This window comes from Podarcis bocagei (assembly GCF_964188305.1).
Source record: "Podarcis bocagei genome assembly, chromosome: 6".
Taxonomy (NCBI): Eukaryota; Metazoa; Chordata; class Lepidosauria; order Squamata; family Lacertidae; genus Podarcis; species Podarcis bocagei.
In genome coordinates, this window is record NC_138130.1 from 56,266,725 (window position 1) to 56,279,320 (window position 12,596).

The following is a 12,596-nucleotide window of genomic DNA, read 5'->3' on the forward strand; positions in this document are numbered from 1 at the left end:
ACTGGTACCCCCATCTCCTTTAGCCTTGATCCACAAGTCGCCCCCATCAAGCTTAAGCCACGCCGGGTTCCCTTTGCTCTCAAGGCTAAGGTGGACGAACAACTGGACAAACTGATCGCCCAAGGAGTTTTGGAGCCCGTTGACCACGCAAAGTGGGAAACCCCCATCGTCACGCCTGTCAAGCCAGATGGGTCGGTGAGAATCTGCGCTGACTACAAGTGCACAATCAACAAGGCACTTCAGCAGCACGCTTATCCGGTTCCTGTTGTCCAACACCTGCTGCATTCCCTGGGTGAGGGTAAGGTCTTCGCTAAGCTGGACCTTGCCCAAGCCTATCAACAACTGCCAGTCGATGATGCCACTGCTGAAGCCCAGACGATCGTCACCCACCGGGGGGCATTCCGTTGCCGCCGGTTACAGTTCGGGGTGAGTGTGGCTCCTGGCATCTTCCAAAGCCTTATGGAGCGTCTCCTGCAAGGGCTTCCGGGCGTGGTACCATATTTTGATGACGTCTTGGTGTCTGCAGAATCACACCAGCAGCTGTTCGAGCGCCTCCGTGCCGTGCTGACCAGGTTCCAGGAGGCCGGGCTCAAGGTAAAGAGGGAGAAGTGCCTGATTGCCGTTCCACAGGTAGAGTTCCTGGGCTATCTTATCGATGCCTCCAGCCTTCATCCAACCACATCCAAGATCCGCGCTATCCAGCAGGCCCCCACCCCAAAGGACAAAACGGAGTTGCAGGCATTCCTGGGGCTGCTGAACTTTTATAACATGTTCCTGCCCCACAAAGCCACTGTGGCTGAGCCTCTTCACCGACTCCTTAGCACTAAGACGCCTTGGGCCTGGGGTCATCGAGAGACGGCGGCCTTCAACGCAGTCAAGGCTCTCCTTTCTTCAGACAGTGTACTGGTACAGTACAGTGAATCCAGGCCGCTGGTCCTTGCCTGCGACGCCTCACCTTTTGGCATCGGTGCTGTCCTTAGTCACCGTTTCCCAGATGGAAGAGAAGCACCGCTCGCCTACTTTTCCAGGACACTATCTCCGACGGAACGGAATTACAGCCAGCTCGACAAGGAGGCATTGGCACTTGTGGCTGGAGTGAAGAGGTTCCATGAATACCTCTATGGCAGGACTTTTGACCTCATCACTGACCACAAGCCACTCCTGGGCCTCCTCGCCGGTGATCGTCCGACTCCACCGGTCCTCTCACCGCGCATGCTGCGATGGACTGTTTTCCTGGCTGCCTACCACTACCGGCTCATCCATCGCCCGGGGAAATCGATGGGCCATGCCGACGCCCTCAGCCGTTGCCCTCTTCCAGCATTTGTGGAAGACCCGGCTCCAGCTTCATCGCTCCTTCTGATTGAGGATCTTCCGGCAGCGCCTGTATCGGCTGCCACTGTGGCCTCCGCGTCTGCCCAGGATCGCACCATCAGCCGGGTGCTCAACTGGGTGTGGAGGGGGTGGCCACAAGGGCCTTTTGCATCGGAGTTCCAGCCCTTCGCAACCAGACAACATGAACTCTCAGCTCATCGCGGCTGTCTGCTGTGGGGAGACCGCGTCGTGATTCCCCAGGGACTCCGTCAGCGCGTCCTGGAGGCTCTGCACGTTGGCCACCCGGGAATTGTCAAAATGAAGGCGTTGGCTCGGTGTTACGTCTGGTGGCCTAATATGGACGATGCCATCACTGCCTGGGTATCCGCCTGTCAAGCGTGCCAAGAGTCGAGGCCTGCACCACCGGCAGCTAAGGGACACACCTGGGAGACGCCAAAGACACCCTGGTCGAGGGTGCACATCGATCTGGCTGGCCCTTTTCACGGCCGGACCTTTATGGTAGTGGTGGACGCCTATTCCAAATGGCTGGAGGTCGCCCTGATGCCCTCCACCACTACCGAAGCTGTCATCCGGGTGCTGCGAGGCCTGTTTGCAACGCATGGGTGTCCTGATGTCCTTGTCTCTGACAACGGACCGCAGTTCACGTCAGGCACGTTTGAGCGGTATCTTTTGGGACTGGGCATCCGCCATGCCCTAACGGCACCTTTTCATCCATCCAGCAACGGGCAAGCGGAAAGAATGGTGCGCTCGACAAAAGAGGCACTGGCGCGCCTGGACCGGGGAGACTGGCATGAGCGGGTCGCCGAATACTTGTTCGTGCAACACATCACGCCTCATGCGGCCACAGGGAGGAGTCCTGCTGAACTGCTTATGGGCCGCCGCCTCAGGTCACCGCTCGACCGGCTACACCCAGACTTTGCCGTGGCTGAACCCCCAGGCTGTGCCAACGCACCACGGTCATTTGTCCCAGGAAACCAGGTCTTTGCCCGGAACTATGTGGGGGACATCCCTTGGGTGCCAGCCACAGTAGTGGGAGTCACTGGACCTCGCTCGTACCAGGTGGCACTCGAAGACGGACGTTTGTGGCGACGGCACATAGACCAGCTTAGGCGCAGGGTTGGCGACTTAGACACTACCGAGGTGCCCCAAACTGCGCTTGCGGCTCCAGAAGAGACACGTACAGATGGCGAGGCCCCACCTACACCTCCCTCGCAAACTGCCAGCGTGGAGCCGAACCAAGCCGTCTCAGAACAGACTCAGACCACTCCACTTGCGGAGGCTCCACCCACAGCAGCGGATCCAGGGGAGTTGGTTCCAACGCCACCTAGGGTCGCACCACAGCCTCAGCGAGAACTGTGTGGCCCTCCGGACTTGGCTACCAGTCCCCGGCGGTCTGGCAGAGTTTCCAAGCGGCCAACTCATTTAAAGGACTACGTTGTTGGACAGGTATCACTGTTGGTCTAAGTATGGGAAATGTAACCGATATGCTTTTGTGCCTAATTGAACCATTACGCGTAGTGCTGTATATAAGGAAACCATTACGATTGTAACTAACGCCTTATCTCGGTGGGGAGGGGTGTTATGTAGTGTATTTTCACCCTGGGCCAACAGGGGGATACTGTATATAGTTTTCACTCAGGTCTGTAGATAGTTTTCACTCAGGTCTGCGGCAGTTAGTTTAGGCGGGAACTCTGAGCTGTTGTGGTTACAATGTTGACAGCCGGCTGCCTATAAATACAGGCCGGCTGAGCTGTTCGCAGTCAGTTCTATTCCAGCTTATCTTAATAAAGAGCTACTTGAAGAAATCGCTGTGCCGGCTGCTATGTCAACCCACTACTTAATAAGATAGCTTGGGGATCTGACAATCAGCATTGGAAAAACAGGGTATAGAATTGATTTAATTAAAGGAGCTCCATCAAACTGCACTTTCTAGGATCTACTTCTAGGTGTTTAATACAAACATAGATTTAAGTTACAATGGGAATACAAATGATATCTGTGACAATATTATATGGGTTTGATGGGTCTTACGTTTTATCTATGGAAGTTCATTCTTTTGGAGGTTAAGTTAGCCTCTGCTGTGGTACTCCCCTTTTAGAGTGATAGGGTAGGACTTGCCTTTCTTATTGTATTGTCAAAGGAATTTTATATGTCTTTTAAACTTTGCTTTTAACTGATTCCCCCCCCCCGTTGTTGATTCAAAACTTTTTTTCACATAAAACACCTAACAAATGCAGTAAATCATAACAATATCAGCATTTTTTAGATGCTGCAAGTGTTAAATGCTCCTGCTGCTAATGCTACTACGCACTAATGGTCCATAGGCCAAGTTGCTAAGCACATTTTTGTTAGGGAACTCACAAGTAATTTGGCCACAGTGATGTAAGAACTAATTGGGGATCTGATGTGGATTTGCTGTTGGAGTGGCTAAACTACACCCTGTAGCAGCCGGCATGATGGGGAGCTGCCGAATTGCCCTGATGACGCTGCGGTGATGGCAGCATACCTGGATAGGAATGAGGCGGGGCAGGGCAGTTGCTGTGTCAACTCACCAGAGCCAAATTGGCTTTGCCAGTGTGTCCTCACAGCCCTGAACTCTGCCCTGTCTACATAAACAGCAGTGATATTGGTGTCAGGAGGGCAGCTCCAAACACTGGCTGCTACTGGCTATAGCAGGGGTCAGCAAACTTTTTCAGCAGGGGGCCAGTCCACTGTCCCCCAGACCTTGTGGGGGGCCGGACTATCTTTTTTTTTTTGGGGGGGGGAGAATGAATTCCTATGCTCCACAAATAACCCAGAGATTCATTTTTTCCCGGACCGTCCACAGGCTGGATTTAGAAGGCGATTGGGTCGGATCTTGCCCCCGGGCCTTAGTCTGCCTACCCATGGGCTATAGGGAAGTTACCCATGCTGTGTGTTCAATTATCACAGCATGAAACAAGAAGTGAAGGGGAGATTATTGCTGGAGCTTTCCTGAAAACCATAGCTGCACAGGAACGAAATGTTTTGTGTATTGAACTGCAGCATGTTTTTTTTAATGGCACCTTAATTTACAAGATGCTGACACTATTTCCTCAGAGCTGGTATCTGTTCCTGCATGATACAATTGTGGCATCCGCATACAGACCTCCCTGTACTATTCCCATCTTTCATATCTTATTTACTGCCCTGTTCTACACTAGGTTCATAACATACACTTTTTGACTTAAGGATTCTCACTCTCAGTAAGAGGGCAAGCAAAATGTTGTTCCCTCGCTTGAGAGCTGCATTTCCAAGAGAAATGTGGCAAATGGGAGTTTTGCCAATTCCCCTTGGGTTAATGATGAAAGAAGCCATGGGGCAATGTTGGTGGCAGGACCATAGCGCAGTGGTAATGCTTTTATTGAAAAGGCATTGGCTGAGATCCAGGAGAATTGTTGTTAGTAAGATTGGACAAGACAGGCCAATAGATGGAATTTGATCATGTTTATTCATGTTTATATATATTTCCCCATTAAATGTTTCCTTGTTTCTAAGTACTTGAAGGAACAGGAGTTCTGCCCAGGGTAGAATTTTAAAACTCTAGGCAAGACATCATAGCTAAAAATAGAGCAATATCTATCTTCTCGCTGTAGTTTGACCCAACATTCTTTTTGAGTAATTCCCGGCTTGGCTCCTTTCATCTGCAGACCCGGCAAGGGAAGGGACAGTTGCCCCAAGAGAAGCAAAAGCAGCAAACATGCAACTAAGATTGTTATTGTACAGAAACACTGATTGGGAATTGGAAGAAAAAAGAAGACTCTGTTCTCCCTGTGCTGTTTGTTATTGAAGAAAGTTTTTCTTGGCCAAATGTAAAAACTTTGCAAAGTGCCCACCCAGTTAGTGTTCATCTTTGGGATTATTTTGCAGCAAACATGGTCTCTATCTACAGTGTGAAGAATGGATCCTTAACTCTTTGGTGATTGTTAGATTTCATTAGTAAGAAATAATTCCAATAAACCTATTTTCCAGCTGTGTTCCTTGCTACAATTTGTTAACGTTTATTTAGAGCCATTTAACCTGGCACTTTGCAAAGCATGGACATGTCCTTGTCCAAAGCACACAAGGGAAGAGTCTGTTGTCAATGTGATCTTTCCCCTTACAGTCTGAACAGATTTTATTGTACAGAAAATCTATTATGTTCTGCATCTATCTATATCTATATTTAAAAAAATCAAAAGTGTTTTCCCTATGAATCAGAAAAATAAACCATCTATCCCATTCTGAGCTCAATTAGTCAATATGTGGTTGATGAAGGATGGAAACTTGGCTCATTTGTGGAGGTTAGGCTGTTCACTGTCAAACTCTCTGAAATATAGGCACTTGTGGAAGGGACATACCTCTCCTGAAGGTCAGCTACAAACAGCTTCTCTTGGCTAAAGAGGGCTGTGGAATCAATGTGAGTTCTGGGTTGTACAGTTCTCCTTCCCATTTTATATAGTGCTCAAAAACAGAGCTTGTGAGTAACTTCATGTTGTTGGCATCCATCTGTCTTGAGAGACAACGGAGTGCATCTCCAGGGATGAAAGCATACTGCTGTGTGTTTGCAACACTAATGTGACCTCCCTGGGACACAAGCCTGGGCACTGTGTATGGAAGTCCTGGGCTGCCTTGTTGATGTGGTCCAAAGGAAAGCAGAGCAATACATTTGGTACCAGCTTGGCTGCAGGATTTGCCAGAAGGAAGCATAGAAGTCGCCATCCAACTGTTTTAGGGACTCTAATTCAAATTTGTGTAGGGTTTGCTCCGTAGCCTTTTCTTCTCCCCATGATGTCCTGCAAAGTAGCTGGTATGGATTTTTCCTTGGGGTTTACTCCTGAAGCTTTTCTCACAGATGCAAAGCAGCGGAGGTTTAGGATGAGTTTTCTTTTTTCTAGATGGTCTACCTTCCATCTGCCCCTCACTTCCTTCTACAGCATGTGCAGTAACTGCCTTCTTGACTGTCAGATCTACTACTGGTCTCATCTGCTTAACCCACTGACGGCTGTCTTCACATGCAGGCAAAGTCCCTAACTCAACAAGGGTTTGAGACCCATTGGCTACTCTTACCTGATTTCAGATGTCCAGTCAAAGCTGTTTCCTAGAGTATGGCTGTTGTCACATGCTGATAGTTTCTACAAGCCACAGGTGAGAGCTGAATGCAAAGTGAGGACCAGAGGCAGCAACATAAGGAATTAAAATCTTGACTGGAGGAATGCCTGGCTGGATCGTTGTTCTACTTAATCTCATGAAGTGGAGACACTGTGACATTGTTGTGTGTGTTGCAGTAGAGAGAGGTAGGACCTAATAATCATGAATTCATCAACTCTTTTCATGTGTGAGCAGCATGTGGGCTCTGTTGCCTATGCAGTCTTTGGTGGGCTTTTGGTGGGTCTCTGTGTGTGCCTTGTCAGGGTTTTCTGAATGATGTGTGTCCCCCTCTCATCTTGGTATGCAAATGTATAGATACACATGACCCAGATATTTTTATATCTTCATTCTGAGTTTACAAGATGGCAACTGAGGAGCACTGAGATGCACTAAAATGCATTATGTGGCCATTTCATTAACTGTCGGCAGGTAGAAGAACTGTTCGAGCTCAGTCTGATGTTTGGAATCTCCTTGATAAGGAACTACTAATGAAACAGCAGTTCTGATAGAAGCCCTTGGTAAAATGAGGATGGGAGCTAGGCATTTGCTCAGGAATGTCTCATGGTTAATTGGACCCTGAACAAGGAGAAAAGCCTTTTTTGTTAAGTGCACAGCCAAGGGGTATTAGATTTCACCAACTCTGCTTTTGCAGCAATAATACAATTAGGTTTTCTTCCAGAAAATTATAGTGGTTAGTTTATATACTTAAAAGAATCCAGCAATTTTGCTTTGTTGAGTGAAATATTCCAGATGGTGACCATCAGAAATTTTACAGCACTATTGATAGAGGAACTTGACAATTAAGCCCATAAGCACACATATATACAATATATATACGTATATATGTTGATGATAACTGGTTTTATTGTGTGGTTCATTTTAAGTAAATAAATAATCACTTTTCATATATATATATATTTTAATTCCACAAAGCACTATAAATTGCTTGCTATATCCGGAGTCTCTTAGAAAACATTTTGTCAGCAGTGGAAACCAATGTTATTAAAGTAAATTGCTGCTCCAATGGAGCAGTGCTCCATGTTGTTTGCAGTTGCCTTAATATATAGGACTTAAAGGATATAGCTTAAATAAAAATCGCAATCTCTATAAAAGTCAGTTTATTTTAGCACAATTTTGCCAAACTTTCTTGGATTCCTTTGAATAGATTTACAGCCCAATTGAGGGAGCAATGCTTACTACAATTTCACCTGTCCCTTGTGGCTAAATCCATCAAATGGTTCCAGGTCTTGTTTCAAATCACAACTGAATTAATTACTCATGAGTGCAATTGGCTTAGTTGTAATTATTTTATATGATCCAGGCGCATTCTTAGGGGGGAAATATGTCAAACAGGGGGAAAATATGTCAAACAGCAATGCAGTGCTAAGTCATCAAAAGTAATTTATGGTTACTTCTTGTGTTCCTATATTAAAAGGTAAAGATACCCCTGACCGTTAGGTCCAGTCGTGGACAACTCTGGGGTTGCGCACTCATCTTGCTTTACTGGCCGAGGGAGCCGACGTTGGTTCACAGACAGCTTTCCAAGTTATGTGGCCAGCATGACTAAGCCACTTCTGGCAAACCAGAGCAGCGCACAGAAATGCCGTTTACCTTCCTGCCAGGGTGGTACCTATTTATCTACTTGGACTTTGACGTGCTTTCGAACTGCTAGGTGGGCAGGAGTTGGGACCGAACAACGGGAGCTCCCCCGTCGTGGGGGTTTAAAGCACTGACCTTCTGATCGGCAAGCCCTAGGCTTTGTGGTTTAGATCACACCACCACCCACGTCCCTGTTTCTATATTAGGGGCACAGTAATGGCTGCCTCAAACCTGACATATCCATGAAGGCACACCTGGAAGAATCTTCAGTGAAGATGCTCATCCAGCTTCACTGCCATATAAACATTGCTCACAGTTGACACAAGCAATACAGATTTTATAATGTTAGCAGCAGGAGGTGCTCTTGCAGTAGCAAAAAGCTAGAGATGATCTCATTTGGCAGATGGAATTGAAATGCAATCACTTAGCTCACATCTTCTATTTCAGGATAAGAGAACACATTATACGAACTTCTTAATTTAATCAGGCAACCTCAATTCTAATTAAAATCAAGGGCGTCTCTAGATGTCAAACTTTCTCAGTTAATTTATTGAGCAACTGTAACTGAAACATTTTTAAATTATATGGAAATTTTTTTAAAAAAATGTATACTGCTGGCAAATAAAATTTTGAACATATTTTTGGGATGGATGGAAATCTGAAGGAAAAACAAGGAGAAGTAAAATTGACTGTTGCAAAAGGACAAACACTTGATATGTTTAGCATAAATGATGCTATTTTTAAAAATCCAATGAAATATTAATGGATGCTTAAGTTTCAGAAATGGAATTTTTAAAAGAATATTATCATATTGTTGGAAATGGCACATGTATCTGTATTTCAAATAGTTTAACTGAGAGCACCACTTCAGTAATTTAGGTTGTGCTTTTGGGCAGACTGCATGTGGCACAGGAGATTTTAAAAAGTTCTGTTTTATGTTCTTGTATGTGTCTCTTAGGTAGGGGGAGTGTCATCAGACAAACATTGCGCCCCTGCAAGATGTTTGGCTAGTTTTGCCCTATGCAGTGGAGACTATTCCACAAGGGCTCTTGCCATGCATTGCAAATATGTTCTGCCATGTTTTGACGTGCCCTGGTTCAAATTAACTGGTTGTCTGTTTGGTATGCTTTGTTCTTTTGAGAAAAATGTATTTTGGATAATGAAAAATTAAGTTGATTTTTTGGGGGGAGGGGGGACAGTCCACTATTTGAAAGTGGTTCCCTAGTATATAATAAAATTGCAAGTATGTTGTCACTTCAGTTTGCATAGTTGCCAATTAGAGCTTAATCCTAGTCTGTTAGGCATTTTGTAAACCATTTAGCTTCAGTTTTTAACTGCTACAAACTGCTTCTCTCTAAATGTAATCTCCTCTAGTGTTTTGTGGGCAATTGGGCTGAAAATTGAAGGCACAAGAGAAGTGTCTCTGGGCAACAAACCTGCCAAATGACATGCTAATAGGTCCAGGGGTCTTTGTGAAAGGCACAAAATTGATTTTAAAGTTTCTGAATAAAATAAAACAAAGTTGATTTTAAACTAACGAGCCCTATATTCCAAACAAAGTGCTTGATTAACCTGGAGGTGGATGGTATGAACTCTGTATTAATTTGTAATGTTTTGTTGGGTCTCTGGACCGTAATAAAGATTGATGATGATGATGATGATTTTAAACTTTCTGAATGAAATCTTTGTCACTCAGCCACAATGGAGCTCTCCAATTTCTCTCTCCCTACTTCATATTTTTTTTCTCCCTTTCTCAATCACTGCACCCTATATGGTGATTATTCCTTGTATGGTAAGCTTATAGATGTTACTTTCTATTATTTTTAGCAATTCTACTTTGATTTGTGTCACCTCATATGGATCCTGCTTTGCCTCTGAGAAGCCCCATATCACACACCCCCCGGCATCTTGTTTTTCTTTAGGATATGGGATTTGTCCTAATCTGATGCACATCCCTACAGAATACCTCTTCTTGATGTCTGTTCCTTTATAACAATTTGCCTCCTTTCATGAATTAAAATACACATGAATGAATACAATTCTGAATTGCCAACTTTAAGTTTTACAGCACTGTGCGCAAAAATGCAGTACTCCCATCAACATTTCAGTAACCACATTTCAGTAACAAAGCATTCAGTACAATCATGACAATAACATTTTTTCCGTAATCATGGTTCTGCATTACAATAACATTTAATCATGATCTTTTCATTTTGACAATTATACAGATTTGTATACCAAAATCCACAAAATAAGTGAAACACTGACTTCTCAAGCTTTTGGCATATTTTTGGCAACCCACTGTTTCATTCCATGGTGTTAATTTTCATTTGTACTCCTTCAGAACACATTTTTAAAATATGGATTCCTTAAATCTTACATTCCAGATTCTCATTTATTCCCAGGGCCGGTTTTAGATGAAGAGAGACCCTAGGCTGCTCCACTTGTGAGGCACCTTATTCTTAGATAGGTATTTGATAAGTAAGTTAAATAATTAAAAATAAATAAATAAATATCCACATACAATTAGAGTGGTACCTTGGGTTAAGTACTTAATTCGTTCTGGAGGTCTGTTCTTAACCTGAAACTGTTCTTAACCTGAGGTACCACTTTAGCTAATGGGGCCTCCCGCTGCCGCTGCGCGATTTCTGTTCTTATCCTGAAGCAAAGTTCTTAACCCAAGGTACTATTTCTGGGTTAGCAGAGTCTGTAACCTTAAGCGTATGTAACCTGAAGCGTATGTAACCCGAGGTACCACTGTACTATCATATTTCCAAAGTTTTCCAAAGGTTTCAATAGACATGTTATGTAGGCAGTATTGGTATAGTATGGTAATGTAACTTGTGGTTAGTTCCAGTTTTGCCACTACCTTTGTGAAAAGAGTGCTGTTAGTGACAGCAGTGGACCCAAGTCCCAGTTTTGTGTCTTCACTAGTAAACCCATTCAACCCATTCAACTGAAGCCAGAATGCTATTCAAACCACCATTCTATGTTACAAGTACCCAAATGGCAACCAATGCCACCCACATTGAATTATGGTTTGAGAAGACTGTGCCAACAACTCTCTCATCAGGCAAACTTCAAACTGAAATGAGAACCTCGATGGAAAACTCAGTGGGAGAGATGAGAAATAGGGTGCGTTCCATGAGCTCTGGTTGCTGCTGCTTCTCTTCATATAACAACTAGTTCACTGGTGAACTTAGTGAAATTAGTGAGGGTTCATGCTGGTTTCCATGTTCTACAATTGAGGCATCAGGCATAAGCCTGCATTTTATTAATGTTTGATCAGGACTTGTATATTAAAGAGAGAGCTTAAGGATTTTCAAAAGTTTCATGCCCGGCAGATCAGCTGCTTAAGAAAACACTGGCAATGTTTTCCTCCTAGACAAGAGGGCCCCCTTGATGTATAGCAGAAAGCAATTCTCAAAGTCGTAAAAGCTGGAATTACAGACTGAGTAAGGACACTGACCCTACATGTTACAGAAGATAACAAAGGCAGAGATAAATATAATTAGGAATGAGTAAATAGTAAAATAATACCAATGTGCCTCCCAGTAAAATGAGCTAGATCTTCTTTCTAAGGTTAAAAAGACCAAATGGAGAAGCATTTAGCTGGTAGAAAAAAAAGCATTTTTGGGGAAGTCTCCTTTTAAAGCTGTTTCTTTCTTAAACTGAGAGAGTTTGAGGGCAATAAATGTTGGGAAGAGCTAATGGGAAAAGCAACTGGCTGGAGAAGGGGGGGGGTGTAAACTGAAGAGGTTTCTTTTAAAGCGGTTTTTTACTGTGTTCCTTTTTTTACTGAGTCCCTTTTCTACTTTACAAAGACCTTATTCCTTTTAAGAGGCTACCTGTGTTATGTATTAAATATATTTGCTTAAATGTAATTATGCAAAGGAACAAATGCTAGATTCTTATTTCATATAGTTGTAAGAGTTGTATCCTGAAATTAAGTCAGCCACCAGATGAGCCCCCCCCTGCCAGACGGGAAGACGCCGTCCGAGCTGTCCTGATATATAAGCTGTCAGACATTTGTTTAGAAACCTTCAAATGAAGGAGATCTTTCAATGTTGATGTGAAACTCAAGATCCTTGACATATGTTTAAGATAAAAATTTAAGATTAACCATTTGTTTTAGAAGGCAATAGGGCAAGGAGGGCAAGAGGTGAGCTGGTAATTAAGATTCCTTGTTGAGACACATGTAAGATATATTACTACTTATTTGTCATTTATAGATGTAACAATATATAGCTCTTTGTGTTCCATATAAGGACAGGAGGATATGGGTGTATCTTTTAGGATTGGTTATAGCAATCAGCCAATAGGAAATCCAACCAGGCTGATTGGACAGAGGCAGCCAAAGGAGGAGCAAAGGGGGCTGGATTAAGGGAATATAAGTGCTGGCCATAATGGCAGGAGGCCAGGCCAGAGCTTGGTAACCATATACCACTGTGCCTCTCATTTATTTGTCTGACAAATAAATAATTATTTTAATTTCTCTATTGCTGCGTTGAATATTT